This window comes from Pezoporus wallicus, unplaced genomic scaffold (assembly GCF_028554395.1).
Source record: "Pezoporus wallicus isolate ANWC-B61680 ecotype Strahan unplaced genomic scaffold, APGP_CSIRO_Pwel_v1 contig_8721, whole genome shotgun sequence".
NCBI classification, from domain to species: domain Eukaryota; kingdom Metazoa; phylum Chordata; class Aves; order Psittaciformes; family Psittacidae; genus Pezoporus; species Pezoporus wallicus.
In genome coordinates, this window is record NW_026635692.1 from 1,389,117 (window position 1) to 1,408,711 (window position 19,595).

The 19,595-nt window shown below is 43.2% G+C and overlaps 1 long non-coding RNA gene across 1 annotated transcript in view; it reads left to right on the forward strand.

Annotated features, from left to right (window-relative positions):
* The window catches only part of LOC130592750 (uncharacterized), a 122,976-nt gene that overhangs the window by 98,959 nt on the left and 4,422 nt on the right, over positions 1-19,595 (forward strand). Inside the window, exons 2-3 of the long non-coding RNA XR_008970642.1 lie at positions 15,584-15,781; positions 18,234-18,289. This is a non-coding gene — a long non-coding RNA (uncharacterized LOC130592750). The remainder of the gene's footprint in view (positions 1-15,583; positions 15,782-18,233; positions 18,290-19,595) is intronic.

Genomic DNA, 19,595 nt, shown 5'->3' on the forward strand with positions numbered 1-19,595 from the left:
ATTGGGTTATCTTCAGCAAAGCATCTGTTTTAATTTACAGCTAATGCTCCAAAGGCTTGAATCCTGAGTCAGAAACTCTCCTCCACCCCCTCAAAATGAACAAAGGTAATATTTATTTCAAACACAGAAGGCAAATGAGTGAGTGGAAAAAAACACAGGCATGCAACTACTCTGTGATTTAAAGATACATCATGTGAAATCCAAAACTGTTTCTCTGCTATCACCCTTAGGTTTTTGCTGTCTCACTGTTGTTTTACCAAAAGCAAGCATTTGATCAGATTTTGGAGGAAGATGACTGGGGTTTAATCCAAAATTTACCAAGAAATTCAATTTTGTAGGGGCCAAATTCATTTGAATCTGGTAAAGAACAATTTTGGCCAGAAACGTGGGGGAAGAATCAAGAACAAACCAAACCAGCCAACCAACCGAGAAGTGCTCTTGTTTTGTAACAGATCTCTTTGTTCGAAACAAAAGGAGAAGATATCAACAACAGTGAATCAGATTACACCCCCAAAACGAACCGTGCAGTAAGTCAAAGAAAGTGTTTTATTCAACCCAAGAGAGTTATTTCCAGGTTGTTTGTGGTTGCTGTTGTTGTTGCAGAAAGTAATCATCATTTCTGATTTAGGTCAACCCGAATAAAAATTGATGTAAGATTCTTCAGGTTAGCAGCAAACCCAGCGAAAGCATTATTCATATGGAGATGTTTTTCTTGACGTTTATTATAGTAATATGTTTTATCTGTGCAGCATGCAAGCTGTTATTCTAATAACTGCTGTTATGCCTGAAAACATCTTGCACATCCTGATCCTGAAATTTTCCTATGCCAAGAAAATTGTTATTTACGTAGCTCAGGTTTGTTTCGTGGTGTAACCTACCCTCTGCTGCCCACTGGCTTTAGATTTTCAGGGTAATTTCACTTGTGACTTTGAGTGTATGGGGCCCAGGCAGAGAAATGCAAGGCAAAGGTCTGAATTCACAGCAGCCTCTGTGAGTGCATTGCTGCCCCTTGGCACAGACTCTTCAGCTGCACTTCAAACTGCAAACCCAAAGGATGGTTTCAGGAAATGGTCTCCCAATACTCAGATAGGTCATTGGCCCTCCAAGCTGTCTGCAGTCTGTGAAAGATGAGCACAGGGAAGCTGCCAGAGGAAGATAAAGACAAAATATAAGCCATGTGTGTGACACTGAGGCAAGGTCAGTGCCCCAAAAGGGGCACTCTGAGCTAATTTGCAGCATGCGAGTTGACCCAGAGCATGGCAGGATCGAAGACTTCACTTCCTCGAGATCAAGACTCAGCATGAGGGAAGAGGGAGCGGGATAGAAGAGCTCGAGGAAGCATCTGCCAGCTAGCTACCACTGGCTTGTCTTACCGAGCAGCAAAGTCATCTCAGTTGCTGGTGTGCTCTCTCGTCTTCCAACTGATGAAGAAAAGAACCTGATTTTCTCTCCTGCTGCTGGTGTTGCTGTTGGAATTGCCAAGGTTTTCGGAAGTGCTGATACAGAAGATTTGCAATTGGGTATAGCTGTTGACAGCTCCTTTCGCAAGTAATGAAGTCTAACAAAGGCAGTGCCTGCTGCTGCCCAGAACTGCCACTTAGCGTGGCAACAGCTGAAATCTGTGCAGCAACTTCTCTTGCTACACACCAAACGAGCCCAAGCACTTTGAGCTGGGGACCAAGGGAATAAAATACTGAGCTAGGTATGGCAACATGGCAAGAGAAGCCAGGCTGCATCTCCCTTCAAACTGCCAATCTGCCATCTGCTACCCTTTCATTTTCCCTCGCACCACTGACGCAAGGAGTGTCCAAACTTCAGCACATGTTTTGCAAACAGCAGTGCCCCGTGGGCTGTTGCTGTAGGTCTGCCATCGCCGTCAGGCCCGTTCCAGCCTACTTAACCATTTAATTTGGTAAATGTCAATATGGCCTTTTTGTTCGTCTCATCACCATATGCTATCCGATTAAAAGTCAGTCGGGTTTCTCTCAGCCCCTCTTTCTTTCAGGAAGATCACAGGCAGCTGACAGCCCCATTGGGAGTTTTAGGTAAAGGTGAGCTGTGTGCTGTGAAAGTGCTGCTGCTATTGTAGGCATTGCAGCTCTGCTTCAGAAACACTGCCATGAAGTGGGGCATCACTGCACAACTCATGCTACAAACACTGCTTGGAAACTCATGTGAGCCCTTAAAAGGGAGGGCAAGGGGAAGATCCGTAGATAAGGTATAAAGTATGCAGATGGGTATGAATCTGTGGAGTTCTACTAATAAATCAGTCAATAAGAAGTGCACTAAACTTGCTGACAGAGTTTTCTTTATTTCCCTTAATACTTGAATCAAAGAGTGACACAAAGAATTGCATTGGACAAAAGTCAAAGGTTGGTGAAGATGAGAGGTGGAAAGGGGGCAACAAAAGAAGAAGAAGGAAACAGCAGCAAGTTCTTTCCTTAGAGACATTGCTCACAAACATTTGAGATAGAAATCTGTTTTACAAGTTTTGCACTGCTTTCTCCTCTCTCTCATACGAATGCTCTGTGCACACGCTTCTTGTTCTTTGAGGGCCATTAATTTATCGTCTCTTCTTCATGGTCCTCTGGATCATGATTTTGATATTTTAAATAGGAGCAGGCAGGAGTACATACAAGGCAGAGGGAAAGGCAGGGTTTATTTGCAGAATTGGCAGAGTGATTTAGTCGAAAAGAGCATTAACCTTGGACAGGACAAAGGCAGCCTTATTTCTGGCACAGCCGCTGACCTCCTGCATAACAGCATCTTTCTGGTTGGTCTCTAATTCCTACAACCCCATCAGAGGAGTCCCATGAGTGCTGGCTCACTCACATTCACTCTCCAGCTGCATCTTTGCCTAATCTAAGATTCAGCCCGCATGGCAGAGTTCACCTTGGCGTCTTCTTCGCCTTACATTGGAAGAGAAAATCTTCTCTTTCTCCCTAAGGGGTTTCCCTTTGCAGAGAGGAATGTGTGGGGTGTGCGGGAGGATTGTATATAAAAGTGAGCGCAGAGGGCAGTCCTCCAGCCTTTCAGCTGTCATGCTTTGGGGGCACTGCTGGGGAGACCATAGGCACACTGCCTGCAAGAGATGGAGAGAGGGGTGGTGGTGGGAGCAGGGGAGAGACCTGCCCCCAGCTCACCCATCAGTCTGCTCCAGCACCACTTTAAACTTCAGCCACCACAGGACCCAGCCCAAGGTCAGGCTTACAGCCAGCACATGCTTTGGCTTGAGCAAAGACAGAAGACCCAGGGCTGTAGTTGCATTTGGAGAGTGCCTTTTCATTGGTTTTGTAATATGAGCTGGGGGAGACTGGTTATGAAGATCTAGTTTTTCCTTTCCTCATGTATTGCATTTGCTCGCTCACAGTGGTTTTTTTCTTCGTAACTTTCCAGTTTGGAAAATGCATTTCAGCTGTGTGTCATCACAAGTGGCCTGCCAGCTCCTGGCTGAAAACAGGGGGCTGAGCCCCTGCTTCAGGAGCTGGGTCTTAGACCCCAAGATGAATCATGGAGTGATGGGCAGCATGTTGTGAGCACAGTGATGACTGCAACAGCTGCTGGGTTTTACTCTCTGAATTAAAATAGATGTCACTTTTTACACCTCTCCTTTAAGTTTGATTCCTTATGCAGCACTAGGCAGCCTTAGTCTGTCTGTTGGAGGGAAGGTGGAGATTTAGCTTCTGTAAAGGCAGTTTCATTGAGAATTGTTACTTGGAGATACATATTTTCTGTCATTCCTACTGCTGTGGAATGATCTATATATCCTGGTATTTGCTATCCTGTTTTTTTCCATCCTCTTCTTTATATATCTCATCTTTTGGATTGTGCTTTTCAAGCAAAGACTAAGTTGTCAAAGGTCTGTACGTTAAAATACCTAGCATTTAAAAGGACTGATCATGTTACAGCTGTTTGGATGCCATCACAATGATCTGTTGTGTATTAATTGTTAGTAAATAACAGGTTACCAAAGCTTATCCTCAAAATATAAAGCAAAATTCTAACTGTATTCATTAATTGATTTCTTATATTAAACATTACGTGTAAATTTAACAGTCATTGTACAGGACAGGATTTGGAAGTTGCTGGATAGCCCATGTCATGCCATTAGTCTAAAATATATTATATTCTTTTTCTACCCAGGTTTTTAACTCATACAAGTCTGTAAAATCATTGTCCAGATACAACATCAGATTCTCTTACTTACAGAAGAAAAAAGGGCTACATACATGCCAATCTTAAGGAGTTGAAGAAAAACCTTGTTCTTGGTTCCAGCACAGGTGCCTTACACTGTTGGGCTGAAGTAACCACAATCCTAAGTGGTGGTAAATGAGTTTTTGATCTTCTGAATGTTCAGTAAGCCCAAGAAAGAATCTGTCCTTTTACCCCCACCGTGGTCCTTGCAATTCAGAGCTGGGTTAGATTAGTGTGGCTTTGCAGAAGTGTTGCGCTCGTCAGCCGTCACTCTAATACCACTCACAACGATGGAACAGCAAACGGAACAACGAGGTGTTCCATTCACCTGATGGAGATGAAGGGTATTGCTTTCTGCTTCCTGCAAGGACTTTGTTGGCCTTGACTAGCATTTGCACTTGCTCACTTGGTAGGTAGTGTAAATTGAGGAGCTAAAGGGAGCAGAGTTGACTAAAAGGGCCAGGAGACAGGATTAAGGAGTGTATTTGCTCTATGAATGGGTTGAGTGTGAAATTAGTACTCCAGCTAACCCGCTGTAGCAGAACACTGATGCAGCACACATGGAGCTGGTCTTCCCTTCCTCAAAATTAAGTGCTTGCTACTGACCAGCCGCAATTAAACTCTCTGGCCTTTGATGAAGAGACATGCTGTGGTTTGTGCTAAAAATACTGGCTTTGGCTGAAATAAGAGGATGAAACTAGATAATCACAGAATGCAACATTAACCAGCGGGACAAAAATGGATAGTCAATTTAATCCAAAGCTTACTGGTTCATTATTTCATATCACCGGGCTCTTCAAAAGAAATTACAGCATTTACTCAGTGGAAACCGGGGCTTGTCTGCTTGCAGCACTCTCCTAGATATTCTTTAGCTCAAGCAGTGTGTTGATATCTGCATTTTGCTTTAACAAATGAGGCAAATTGAATTCCCCAAAGGATCAATTGGTTTTGCTGCTTTCCACATACTTTTTAAATACATTCAGTAGCTAACAGAGAAGACTGCCTTAGGGACTTGCTTGAGTTGAGGCTGAATTAAAGATATTTATTCATAACGTGAGCATACTACCTGAAGCTAACCCAAGAGGGAAGAGTGCCTAGAGCTGAGGGACAAGGACTGAGTTTTGTCTCAGCCTCTGCAGGGCAGTCTGATCTAAAGGAGAAATGGTGGCTGGAGACCCAATCTAAATTAGGGCAGTGTCTAGCTCTAGCCACAGCCTTTGATTAAGGTGCTGAATCAATATGAGGAGACGGAGAGCATGAATCTGTTTCTGCCTCTTTCAGTAGTCGGAACAAGGCTTGCTTAGTTGGTTATTTTCCGTATTAGCTCAGTAATGCTCTAGTGTCACTGTGAAAACCCTGGCTAAATGGCTGCCCTTTCGCTGAGGGATTTATGGCTAAACCAGAAGTGGGCAAGTCATGAGAGAGGGAAGGGAGGGATGGAGGGAGGAAGACAGGGATAAGGAAAAGAGGGAGAGAGGGGGGAAGAAAAGGAGGAAGGAGGGGAGGAAGGACAAAAGGAAGGGAGGAAGGAAGGGAGAAAGGGAGGGAAGAAGAAAGGGAAGAAGGGAGGGAGGCTGGCAGGCAGGATGGAAGGAAGGTCTATGCCTATGTAAATGTGAGGTGACCAGCACACAGAGCACATTTGAGTGATGAAAGACACTACCAAGTCTGCTATTTACCCAGCTGGCGTATGTGTATTTAACGGGGAGGAAACGTCCCCCCATCACGACTCTTTCTTTTGGTTGCCTGAACCTGGCCCCATGGCTCAGCCTGACTCCTGAAGGCTGGCGTAGCCCCTGACAGCAAGCTGTTGCTCTGCTGAACTTCCCTCAGCAGCAGATTCCTTTTTGCTGTAGCTGTCCCAGCAGTGCATCTAAAGACTTCAGTTAGAAAGTCCAAGTTCAAACCACCCGTGCTTAGCTGGGTCTGTGTGCCATCTGCTCTGTACAGAAGATGTGATGGCAGTGCCTGTGCTGAGACTGATGGGTAGCCTGATGAAGCAGGAGGGGCTTCAAGGGGAAAGCCTCTGCAGCAGTGGGGAGAAGAGATAAGCGATGCCAAGAAGCACACAGCAAAGGACGCTACGTGTGCCTGCACTTGCTGGCACTGAAATCAGCCACATGCTGTAGCATTTTACTCTGGCCTTAACTGTAGGCTTTCCTTGATGCTTCTGCTTACCGCCCAGTAATGCTGATGAATGGCTTGTGCCCGTCTATGAGCATGCCTATGCACTTTTCAGGACCTTGGCAGTTCATTTTATCCTCCTCAACTTGCTGCTGAAATGTTATTCCTTTTTCATCCACTTACTGGGCAACTTGAGTCACAGGTCTCCAACAAGGTGGCAGTGTGTCAGGAGGCAAGGAATTAGATTACAGTTTTGTGACTTTTTCCTTCCACTTGAATTACTTTTGCTTCTTTTTTACTACTCTTACAAATATTTCTATGCCAGTGTTTGCAAAGCATCAGCATTTTTTGCTGTTTTTCTGACCCCTGGGTGTTACACTGTATGTGATGAACTATTCACTCCACATTCTTTGTGATCTTATTGGGATATATAGCTCCTTACTATGCACAGGCCATTTACACTTTTCTGGGGTTATAAAAGGGGTGGCAACCTAGTAAAAATGGGAAACAGTTTGGTGTAAGGGAAGGACTTGAGAGGCAGCCTCAGCAATATGGAAGGGGCATGTGGTATTCAGTTTATTACCACTTTACAGGCTCCTGAAGCTGTTAAAGCAGGGTTGAGCATACCCTGCTGTTGAACATCCCCTGCTTAGCTCAGGTGGAAGCTCTCACCTCCTCCACTCTTTCATCCTCCCTACCACATTCCTGCATTAAAGTTATGTGGAAAGATCCTACTCTTCACTAGGAAGTCAAATGAGAGAAATAAGGCATGGAAATAGTGTGGAAAGCCAACGTATGTCTTCTGTATGGTGACTGTAATGCACAGCAAGAGTCTCGGTACCTTGTGTCAGTAAGTGTAGAGACTTGAAACTTTTAGGCAACGTTTTCCAGCAGGTCGTACCTATGCATTAGGATTTCCCCGGTCAATAGAAACTGAGCAGTAATAACCTTAATTAACATTTGCATAATTGGGATTAGGAATTTACAGAAGAACCGGTGTAGTAACATCATAAAAGATTGTTTAGCAGATATTGAATGATGCTTTTGTTTCGTTTTGTTTCAAGTCGCAGTGAGCAGCAAACAGGATGTGTCTAGTTGATTATGTAATTAAACATCCTAAGTGGCTCTAAGCTGAAGTAATTAAACATATTAAGTGGCTCTAAGCTGAAGTAATTAAGCACTTTCTAGGGTGAGTAAGATCTACAAGAAGGCCAAGTGTTTCCTGAGGAGTCCAGCTAAACCATGGACGTTGTCCAGCTTGAAACTCCATTCTAGGTTGTTCGTTGCTGTTTGTTGATAGTTTCAGATGCTTGCTCTCAAGAAGCGCTCCTTGAGCATTAACACATAATTCTATTAGACAGAATACTTCATTATTTGCTGCTCAGCTTCAGTGGTGCTATGGGAATTGGGGCCTCAGATAACTCCTTTTTCACTGTCAGATTACCCGAAGCATCGGTTCTGATGGATCCAGGACTAACTTTGGACCCAGATTAAAGCTCCATGACTTTGCCTTGTGCGTGCTTTGAATTTTTATGCAGATGCTCAGAAAGTAGCTAGCAAAGGGGCAGTGGGTAGTGAAGCAGTAGAGAGACAACACCTGCAGGTCCCTCCGGAACCCGAAAGCAGCTAGTTGCAATTAACAATCAGCAGCAGGGTACCAGAGACTTAATTGCAGGAACAAGGGCAGTAAGTCCCTGATAAGGCGCTGTGGGAAGTGTCAGCTCTGATTTTTATTTCGCAGTTTGAAAGCACTGAGGTGGTGGTGCTGAAAGAAGCAGAACATTTTAAAGAGAGAGAGTCCTGCAGAACTCCAAATTTATCATCGTTCTAAAAAGATCAGGAAGGAAAAGAATACAGAAACTAAATGAACCTACCTTATCAAACACGATAAGGTAGTTCATTTCATTTCCCTCAACCCAAGGGTTGGATATTACAGAACCTCTTATGAGGTGGCAGCAAAGAAGCATTTCAGTGCTGTAGGAGTTATTAATGGACTGATATTACTGTTAGTGCTGCTGAAGAACTTCCAGCGAATGAGATAGTACAGAAAGAAAATCAAAAGGTGATAGGACAATTTCCCTTCAAGTTGCCCGCCTTTGGATTTATTAGTTTATCTGTACTTACAATCTGATGCTTGTTCTTCCCAAAAGCCTTCTTGCCTTCATTCAACCTTTAGGTTTCTTGGGCTTCCCTTTTTCCCCTTACAGCGTCACACTGGTCTATGGGATAGCACATTGCCAAGGAAGTCCCTTCTCTGACATCCCCACAAGCTTTACTCTCGTTCCTTTGGCTCTGTTTGTTCTCAGATATTTTTGGTCACATTTGGAAAAAATTTATCTTTCCGGTCGCAGCATGTTAAATTATCCTGATTTTTGTAAGTTGAAAGTGACTGAAGGTGTATGTTTTCAATCAATTTTTAAGACTCATTCTTTCTGAGATTGCACATCTCTAAACTTGAACTTCCTTTGTGCTTTGGCAACCGACTGAAAACGAGATAATTTAGTTAAGAAGGAAATGAATTATTAACCCTCTGAAACCCTAAGAGCATCACCTAATGAAAACTCAGTACTTCAGAGATCTTTGGGAAGCATGGTATATAGTTCAGAGAAGCCACAAGGGAAGTGACTGAAATATGAACTAGAAACCCAGAATGCTTACAGGTCATGTAACTAACTTCTAAGGTAAAACAGAAAAAACCCTGAAATTTCATGCCTTGCAAAAGGAGCAGATGAGGGTACAACAGACCGCTATGTGCAATAATTACTAAATGCTCAGATGTTAGACTAGAGGATCCAAAATATCATTTCATTTTAGCATATAGAAGACCCGCGGCTCTTTTTATTGCATGCTTTGGCTACGCTTCTGCGTGTTCCCAACTGTGAATTTTGACTGCACGTTAGGTATGGACTAATCCAATTTGTCACAGCAAAACTTGGCAGAGTCAACTGAATTTCCCTGATTCAAGGACAAGATGGTTTAGTTTTGTACAGGGTTCACATCAAACTTGAAAATTCTTCTTAGGGCACAAATGCTACACCAAAACCAGACTGGAGTGTTCTGAAGCAAGTTATAATAAAGCAAAAAATACAGTTAAAGCACCGTAGAAGAAGACAAATGTACCACTCCCATTGGAACAAATGACAGAATAACAGCTTCTATTGACAGTTGCTTTATTATTGGAAAAATCCTTTTCTGGGGAGTCTGGATTGCACAGAGCCATCCTGTAAAGGCAAAGCCTGGCTGCTGTTAATCCTGGCCTTTGGCAGCTGAAAATCTGTGCTCCAGCTCTGTTCAGCCCACTTCTTTTTGAGAGCAGTGGCAACGATGATGAATTTCTGCTCTGCGACATCCACAGCTCGCGCTAAGTCTCCTGTAATCAGATACCCTGTCAAAGAGTCCTCCTTCTCTAACACCACTTCTGTGTTTACTGAGCCAGACATACGTGGCAAACCTCATGGAATAAGGCTTTCTGCCTTTAAGCGAGTCCTGCTGTTTGAGCTGAGCAGGTTGGTTCAGTTCTTCTGAGAGGCAGGGGCTAAACCGGCCATCAGCGCCCTGCAGCCAGCGCTGGGGTTGGGTGATACCCCTGTCTCCAATCCGCAGCAATGCGGGAGCTGCTGCCTGTGCACTTCAGCCATTCCCTCTGGAGTCTGGGAGATTGATGGGCAAAGCAAGACATGTACGGGCACAGCTCCCCCAGCTCTACCCGCCCATGCTCACACATCCATCTCATAAATCTATCTTAGTCTATTTACTGGGGCCGTAGAGCCTGCTGGTGTCAGTGATTGCTCATTAGCCCATATTCATGACAATTATCCCTAAGGAAGGGGGAGCTGTAGCCTCTCCTTTTGGAATGCAAATTAAGCAAAGTTTGGAACTACTGCACCAAATCACGGGATGCCAGGCTGTCATTACTGCACTTGGTTTTTCAGAATACAGTTTTAATTGCACTAATTATCACAGGCTTCCACAGGTATTTTCAGGCTTTAATGAAACACTTTATGAGAATTTTAATCATGCTCCCGTGGAAGGCAGTGGCAAAAACGCTTCAATGGCGTTGGATCAGAGTACACACAGTGAGGGTTATTTATTGTTCTTGTATAACTAAATAACGACATAAATCTGCAGCTGTACAATAGGAAGCTTTAAACTAAGGTACTCGTGATTCATTCTATTTGGAATAGTTAGACAAATAGGGCCTCGAATGAAAAGTAGGTGAAGCAAATTAATTGCTAATTTAGGATGTTGGCAAGAATAACATCATAAAGACATGGAAAGTGGAAGCACCACGCTGCAGGCTCAAGCAAACGAGTCAGCCCCCAAACACCAGCCCTGCCACTGCAAAATCCTCCTGACACAGAACCTATGGCAAAGGCAGAGACAGCCTCTGTACTGCACTCACTGAAGTGTGTGTGCGTCTAATGTGGTCGCAGTAACCAGGACTCCACATGAATTAATAATAATAACCTTCTCGGCTTCAGCAGGATTACTTACCAGCTCATCAGCTAATGTGTGCAAAGGAGTGTGCTGCCCAAAGGAGTGGGTAGGAATAACAAAAATGCTTAGATTTGGTTTCCTACAGGGTTTTATTTTGCACATTTACCTTGCCTATGGAGAGGTGTAAGCAGGCTGCTCCCTTTTTGACCTGCTGAGGTGTTTCCTTCTGCCTGCTCTGCACGTTTTTAGCATGATTGTGCAGTGTGCTCAGTCAGGGCTGTCAAACGGGCCATAATGTCACAACATGTACAGGACAGTAGTTGTCACCGGAGAGGAACAGCTCTTTAACTATAGCTTGTTATTAAAAAGCCAAGCGTGGGATTTGGATAGAGGCATAGGGTGCCCTTGAGATACCAATACAGGGCAGTCAGGTGTTACCTGTGCCTTTCTGGAGTGGCAGTGGGAGGCCAGACAAGGTGCTCTAGAAACAGATCCCTGGTGTAAAATGGAACTAAACACCCCAGGTTCACCACCTGAGCCTCTCCTCAAGTATCTGCTTATGATCCCCTTTTCCTGGTAGCACTAAAAAAGGCTGGAGATGCAACCAGCTCCCACTGGCAGTGGTTTTTTCTGTGTTTGAAGACTTATTGTGACATCTTCCCACTGTTGGAATCTCTCAAATTATGCCACTTCCTTTCTTTTGATGTTTTTTTCCTGCTAGATCCTGTTTTTTAGACTTCTGATAATCCATAGTGCTTTCATGTGGCTACTCTCCAACTGCAGAAGCTTTGACTTCTCAGTCTCATCCCTGACTCCTTACTGAATCCTTTGCAAAGTATATGAGGCTGGTCCTAGCCCTCAGTGCCTCCATCAAATGTATGAGTGGTGTAAGAACAGCCATGTGCGTCTTATGCTAGCTCTTCTGAAGGTTTCACATAGTAATTGTGTTCAAGAACAATGGGTATTCACAAAATAAGATCAAGTGATGAAAGCCAGACAGAAATGACAGAAAAATCTGGAGTAATGGACATTCCTTTTTCTTCATGTGCCTCACAACTGATATCAAAGTTCAGACCTGGTTCTTAACGTTGTGTGAACTTCAAAAGGTGTCAGGTTTTATTCAGTAAGAAAGGAAGGTCTCCAAGGTTTCATGTAGTTCTGCTCAAAGAAACCCCTTCCCTTTTCATTCATCTGTTCACCCTTTGACTCTTTGTATTTGACCTTGTGCCTAGTTCTTAGCGAAACATTAGAGCAGCGTGGAGCTGTAAAATGGTTGCACAGTCGCTTCTCTCTCTCCTTGAAATTAGACATCCCGGTCAACCCAGTTGCAGTGCACTCACCTCTAGAAGGCCATCAGTGTTTGGCAGCTTTAATTTTTCATTCTCTAAAAATGAAGCATTTAATGACAAAGGAAACCTGTCTCTGAACCAGCGCAGCACCATCTTGCTGCATCCACAGAAGATGTACACAGTAGCTCAGAGTATAAACTACCCGCATTTCACCCTGCCCACCGCTGGCAGTAGCAAGTCAAAACTGAAGATAAGACTGTGTAAATGTTCTCTGGCTAGGGGGAAGAGAAAGGAATATTGCAATTCCAGATGAATGTGGACTAATGGAGCAGCGTTGTTTTGTCTATGCTCTCTCACAGCAGATAACAGAGCTCAAAGCTGTCAGTCTCCCTGGCCATCAGTTTCCAAAGTGGATGGTTAGGAAAGTTACCCAAATGGATTACTTTAGTTACTGTTTAATTTTGAGGATTTATTTCTCTTGTATAGATAGCAGTAAGCATGAGATTGGTGTGTTGGAGCTGCAACAAATCATGAGAATTAAAAATTCTCTTCCACATGCCAGCGTGATTAAATGGAGAATAGACTTATAGAATATCTATAATAATACATGTATGGTAGATACCTTTAAAAATATCTTCTTGGAGAATTATCACCAAAGAGACAAAGGGTCATATTAACTTCTGGCATAGCGCTTGTTCAGACCAACTGGAGTGATATTCGCATCTCTTCCAGATGAGATCCTAAAGCTGAAAAATTGTGATAGGTAAGAGAGCGTTGCTGAAATGCCTAATTTCTGCACTAGGCACTTTAAAAGCATCTAAATGGCTTATTTTTCAGCTGTGAAATAGAAGTCTTTTCCACCGTTCTGGAAACATGGGATTCAAGGTGACTTCACGGGGTGTTAATGGACGAGTGATCTGCACCCTGCTAACAATATTTCATGAGCAATGATGTAGCAAATAGCATAGTCTATTATACTGTGCCACCAGATGCCATCTGAAAAGCACGTTGCTGGCTTTTACATCCCAGCCTTGATCAGCTTTCCACAGAAATAACACCGGTGCCCACTGTCGGAGACAGTGCATCCCCAGCGTTGACTTGCAGCTCCATAGGTGATATCCCATTTCCAGTATGTCTTCCAACAATTGAATCTCTGATGGCTAATAAATGGTTAGGGCACTAGTTTTCCCTTCATTGTGCACTGGTACTTAGATGAATGGAGCACTTCTTTTAGTATGGGACGCTTTCTTTAGTTCACACAGATTTATCGAAATTACCCCCTTTGAGACCTCATGGTAAAATAAGAGTTAATTTTAAACAAAGTCCTTGAGCATTACTGTGGGGAGATGACCCTGAAAGAGAGCCGTGGAGAGCATGGGGTAGCCTAACTCCTTTATTTAGGAGGCTAAAACCAGCTGACTATAAAATAAGAGGATACAGATCGACAGTGGGAGCGCAGCATATCAGGAGTGTTAGAGGTGCTCAAGGTGTCTTGTGCCCTTCAGTGCCTCCCCTTCTGACTGTCAGCAGCCTCCACACCTCCATGTCTGCACCGTGGACACCCTCAGCACAGTTTGGACCCCTCACCTTTTTTGGTCCAAAGGATGGGCAAGGGAAGGAATGAAGCTGAGGATGAATACTGCTTTCTTCAAAATACACTGTCTTCACAATACACTCTTTTGCTTTTTCAGTTGCTAGACACTGTCATAAGGTTTTCATTGCAGATCTCTTCTCCTGGAGTACTGTTAGAGTGATCAGTGTTGCAAATGGAGTCAACCTCTTCTGAAGATGAATAGTTGCGATGACATGCATGCTTTCTAGTGAAATCCTGTTCAAGCTTGCTCCCAAGGGCTGACAGACTATTGTTAAGGGAACAGACACAGTAGGACATGAAAGGGTTTTTCTCCAAACACATTGACAAGTGATGTGTTTGAGGTTTGAAATATGTTTCCAAAAGTCAAGGCCTTGCTGCTTCTCCATTTTGTTTAACAATTGCTGCTGTTGTTAACTTCCACCAAAATAAATTTGGCAGCCAGCATTAGGAGAAATAGCCCTTGTAACACCCATTCCAACTGGCTAAGGTAAAAACTCTTCAGGAGTGCAGGCTCTCTGCTTAGATCCTGCCTAGGGTGAGTGTTACTCAGAAAATAACAAACTTTAATGAAAGAAAATGAAAACTTATCTCTGATCTTTTGCAGTTCAGTCATTGGTAACTGGTGTAATTGTGTTCTTTTTGAAGTTACATCATAACAGGATGACTAAAAAGACATATAAGTTGCCCTGAGCTGTCTGGAGGTGGGTAATGCAAGCAACGGTGTGAATAGTAGTCACTGGTGAGGGGCAGAAATTAATAGGAATTCGGAAAGAGGTGAGGAGAATAGGTGGGGAGGAAGCAACTGTAAGCGATTTATACAGTTTAAATTGCATCCTACATAACACAGTGAATAGGGGGAGTATTTTCTGTTAAATTTATTTTTATGTTGTGGTTCTTTGCCTTTTCCTTATCTTTTCCCTTTATATGTGTATGTAATTCTAAATATATGCATATATGAATGTATATTTATATACATGCATTAAAAATAGAAATTAAAATATATAAAAGCAATATATAATTAAAACTGTATGTCTATAATTAAAACCTATATATGGGTGTGTATATATATATATATATATATATGGCTTTGATTTTAAAAGGCGGCCTTGGACAGAAAGAAAGCAAAGCAATACAGAAGCAGTAACTCAAGCCCACTATCTCCTGTGTTTTACAAGTATGAAACACCAGTGTGAAGATTCTCGGGGGGGCTGGCCAGTACACAACCCCCTCAACAAACCCCGTCGCTGCTGCCTTCTCTCCAGCTTAGGTGCCATGAGGCCTTACTTCTCTAAGACAGCCATCTGCACAGTGCCATAACCCTTCTGCCTATTTTAAAGCATACATGTTAGCAGCAAGAGAGATTTTATTTCAGAGGAATCTGTTTCTTCGTCTCGCTCCTGTTCCAGCTTGTAGCAAAGAGCTTGGTGACCGCTCTTGATGTTGCCTACATCCTGTTGCAGTTCCCTGCAAACTTCCACACTCATACAGTGAACTTCTCTTCAGCGATAAAATACAGCAGGCAGGCTTTCAGAAGCAGCCAGGAAGGCAATATTTTCCCCGCTCAAGTAAATTTTACTTGGCATTTTCTTTCTCTGCTCTTCTCGGTGCCCAGGCTGCCTATTCCCCTGCAGGGCTCAGCATGAGCATCAGCCTGCAGATGCAGACTAACTGCACTTAGTCTGCAGCAGGAGCTCTCTGTGCTTGGTACTTTTCCTAACACTTGACTGGGAATATTGGCTGGGGAACCAGAGCCCTGAGTCAAGGAGCAAATACAAGGTATGAGCAGCAACCTCCTTGTTTTAACACCTGGAGGCAAAGCACACGCAAAGGAAGAGAATGGGTTATTGAAAGACTTGTCTCAGAGGGGTTCTGCCCCCTCCTGACCTTTTTGTCCTGCGTTATGCTTTAGTTATATATTGTCATTCTCTCTCCTTTGAAATTACAGTGACTTCTCATGTAGTGAGAGCACCAGCATCCCTGTGGGAGAAGAGGAGGAATGAAGCTAGGCAGCAGGTCCTGCCTGGCAGGAGGTTGTTTTCATCCACAGCTGGATAGAATCACCAATCAGTGCTAGCTCGTCTCATTTCTCTCAAGTTGGTATCCTGGCAGGCACTGGGCAAATTACTCCCATACCTAAGGAGAGGTAAGACTGTTATGCTCTCCCTGGAGAAGTGTGTTATAAGGATTAATTATCTCCTGTTTGTAAAGCAGTTAGTATAGAAGAAACTATCTGTGGGAGGGCCAAGAACTATACCCTAATGTTACTAAGTTGGTGTTTAAGCTAATAGCTCTCTCCTAACTGTACGTTTACCAAAGAAATAGGAGAGACAAGGTCACCACTTTGAGTCCGAAACTAGTTCATTACTCCTTCGCCTGCTGGATGAGCTTTCAGTTATTCCCTACCAGTCTCCAGTTTCCCACAGGCTGTGTTTGCAGTGTGAGCTGCAGGTGGTGTAAATTGGTATCCCTTGGAGTCAAACCAAAGCAGGACCCTCCCTGGAGGTCCCTCAGTCCCGGGCCAGCTGCAGGCAGCAGTATTGTGGCCAGGTTCTGTGCACGAGACCAGATTTACTGTGGTCCAGCCTTTCTCTGGACTCAATCTCAGCACACACAAACAAGTGGTGCGTTTCCTTGTAGCTCTGAGACACTTGAAATTCATCCCAATCTGTTAATTCTGCCCTGCCCTGTGTCTCACAGTAGGTCCTTTTAACTCCCGTCTCTAAATGAGGCAGAACTTCCCGGCCACAGGCAGTTCATTTAAATATAAATGTAAAAGCTGTGCTGGAGGAAATGGTTTCTGCTCAGCTATTTGATTATGAAATCAAATCATTTCTCTGCTCTTTTCAAATTGGTGGCTAACGGACGGTAACAGTGAAAAAGGGGGACTGCAGGGCTGGGTTTACATGAATTAAAGACATTCATTCCTGTGTGTGCTTTAATCTGTATTGAAAGTAGTGTGTTTTCAATTATGACCTGAGCCTATGGGATTTATTTTTTTTAATCTCTATGGCAATAGAGAGAAAAGCCTTTAACCCTCAGGAAATTGTTAAAGGTAGGATTATACACCAGTGCCATCAATTATTCTTTCTAATGTTCACAGATGATAACAAAGAGGTGAATTGATGGGTAAGATCTCTACTTTAGGCAACAGGAAACACCAGCTACAAGTAAAAGAAAGGCATGGGTAAAGAAATGGCTTAGTTGAACTTCCCTGAAGCACAGAAACAAAATGCTGGAAGTACAGGAATCCAACAGTGATTTCTGATCTCTGGTGTCACAGAAAATCACTCAAGGAGTTGTCTTCTGAGTGAAGTGGATGGATGGTTCCTGTTCTTTTCCAGAGGAAGTCAAAGGGCAACCAATACATCAGTGTTTGCTTCAACAGCTGAAACTGGAGTTCCAACAATGAGCTCTCCCTTCACCGTAATTTGGGTGTTGGAAGGAGCAATATAACTTTGGAAGCCCAGAAAGTTTAGGCTAGAGTTTCTTGTTCTAGGAACTAGTTGCTTTGAGCTGCCTTGTCACAAACTTCCATGCCTTAAGTCACTCTTCCCTCCTGGGTGCCTGAAACTCCCTCTTTCTTTCACCTCATGAAGAATAACTAATTCCCCTAAATACGTTCTTTTTTATCTCAATGTTTACACACAGGAGGGACTCAAAAGCACGTGTGTTGTATTCTTCCTCCAGCTTAGCACTTTGCAACCTTGCAAATCTTTGCTCTTTACCTATCAGAAGCCCATGTTAGCACACGCAGGTGGTCTGTAGGAAACTGGTCCTGGTGCCACCCAGCTTCCAGTAATGCACAGCACCTTTTCTCACTTCACCTTTGTTATATTTTGAAGGTTTTAGACCTAAATCACCCAGTCTCTGCAGAATGACTTCTACAGGTGGAGTGTTTTGGGGTGATACCAAGCAGGTGTTATAGGTCCTATAGGTACCAAACTGAGCAGAGGGCCTGGTTGTGACCCAGATTTCAGTACATTACTAAAAACTATGTGTGTTCATTTATAATGATTCCTTGGGCCATTCCTACTCATTCACCATATCTGTAGTTACTATTTCTATACGTCTAATTGTATTCCCTGTTCCATCTTCTGCACTCTTCTCCAGGCAGATGACTCTCAGTCTTTCTACTTTGTGCCTGCCCCTTTTGCTTAGACTAAGGGAAGAGGGGGGTTTGTAACAAAGCAATACTTCAAAGTTATGTTCCTAGAACAGCAGCAGAAAAAGTAATAAAAGCCACAAAAAAAAAAAAGAAAAAAGGAAAAGGCCATTTATGCCTGTCTATAAACCATGTCTCAATGCCTTAGTTATTGTGAAACAGGGTTTATTCATACTTTGCCTTATAGCAACTGCTTTCTTTATATTATGCTATAATTTGTTTGGCTATAGTCTAATCAAGAGTGTGTGTGTGTGTGCATCTCTGTGTGTTTCGGTTTCAGCATCTGTGCAGTTCTTTGGGAAAATGGGGACAAACAGCTTGCTTGTAATAAACAGTCCCACAGCCTAATTTACTCACTCTGTGTTCTTGCTTTAAAGATCTGAACAGAACCTCACATGCACTAAACTTCAGTTTCACTCATTGCCTCTTACAGGAGATGAATGGTGTATTCACAGGAGGATTCGGATTTCATCTACACCCTGCTTCATGGTCAGTGGTTACGATTGTCTGAAAAGGTAGCAGTGGGCATTAACCAGAATCATACAGCAAGTAGCCAGGTACGTTCGTTCTTTGGGTTTGTTGCTGTATTCACACACACTTCATAGGAAAAGTATTTGGTTTAAACTGTGCCTAGTTGTAATTATACCTCCTTCAAGAAAACGTCCTTTTTCATTTCTTCCTTGCAGGGTTTCCTCAGTATTTCAGATCTTGTTTCCCCTCTTGCTTTTTCTCTTTCCGATATAAGCTTTAGTTCAGCGTTTCAGAGGTATGTACTCTGTATGGTTTCTGTTTCTTACTCCATCTTGGCTCCAGACTTCCAAGACATTTTGCTATAACTGTGGAATGAAAAAAGCATCTGGACTGAAAAGCGTTGTTAGGAGATCATCAGATGCTGGTAAAGGTAGTAACAGAGCATCTGATACTCATCAAGTGTAAATTTAATAAAGGTAATTAAAAGGACCACATTAAACTGAAAGAGGAGAGGCGGATCACAGGATAATCCCATGGAATGTCTTTAAGTGCTCCGTTACCCTCCAGGTTTGAGAAGTGGACGTTTGTCTTGAATACTCTGCTATGTCTTGCACTTCACTGCAAACTACGTATTCTAATCCACTCTCAGTCTGCAATATGTTTTTACACGAGTGCTTCATACATGACTGTGGCTGGATTTTTAACAGCATGAAACATTTAAAATGTATCTTATTTGGTTACCTAAAAATACAGTAAAGAGCTTTGTGAGATTGAGCCAGAGCTACCGGTAATTTTCACTGACATAAATTATACCCCTCCAAAATAATGGAAAAAGAAAAGGAAAAAGGAAAGAAAAATTAGAAAGTTAAGCTCATGCTATTCCAGTTCCAAACAGCTGTATATGTGCATAAAGATGCACACACTGAATGTCTTCAAGCACCTGATCTATTGGGCCTCGACTATATACATACCTGAAGGGAGGTTGCGAAGAAGGCAAGAAAGAGCCAGGCTATATTTAGTGGTGCCCAGTGACAAGTCCAGAAGAAATGGGCACAAACTGGAATAGAGGAGGTTCCCTCTGAACGTCAGGGAACATTTTTCCTGTGAGGCTGACCAAGAACTGGCACAGGTTGCCCAGAGAGGTGGTGGAATCTCCCTCCTTGGAGATATTCCAACGTCATCTGGACACGGTCCTGGGGAGCTGGCAGGGAGGACCAGATGACCTCAAGAGGTCACTTCCAACCTCAACCATTCTGTGGTTCTATGAAGTTCGAATTTTAGCAATCCATGGTTTTAGTTCTGGTGGTTCCTGTATCAGTTTCAG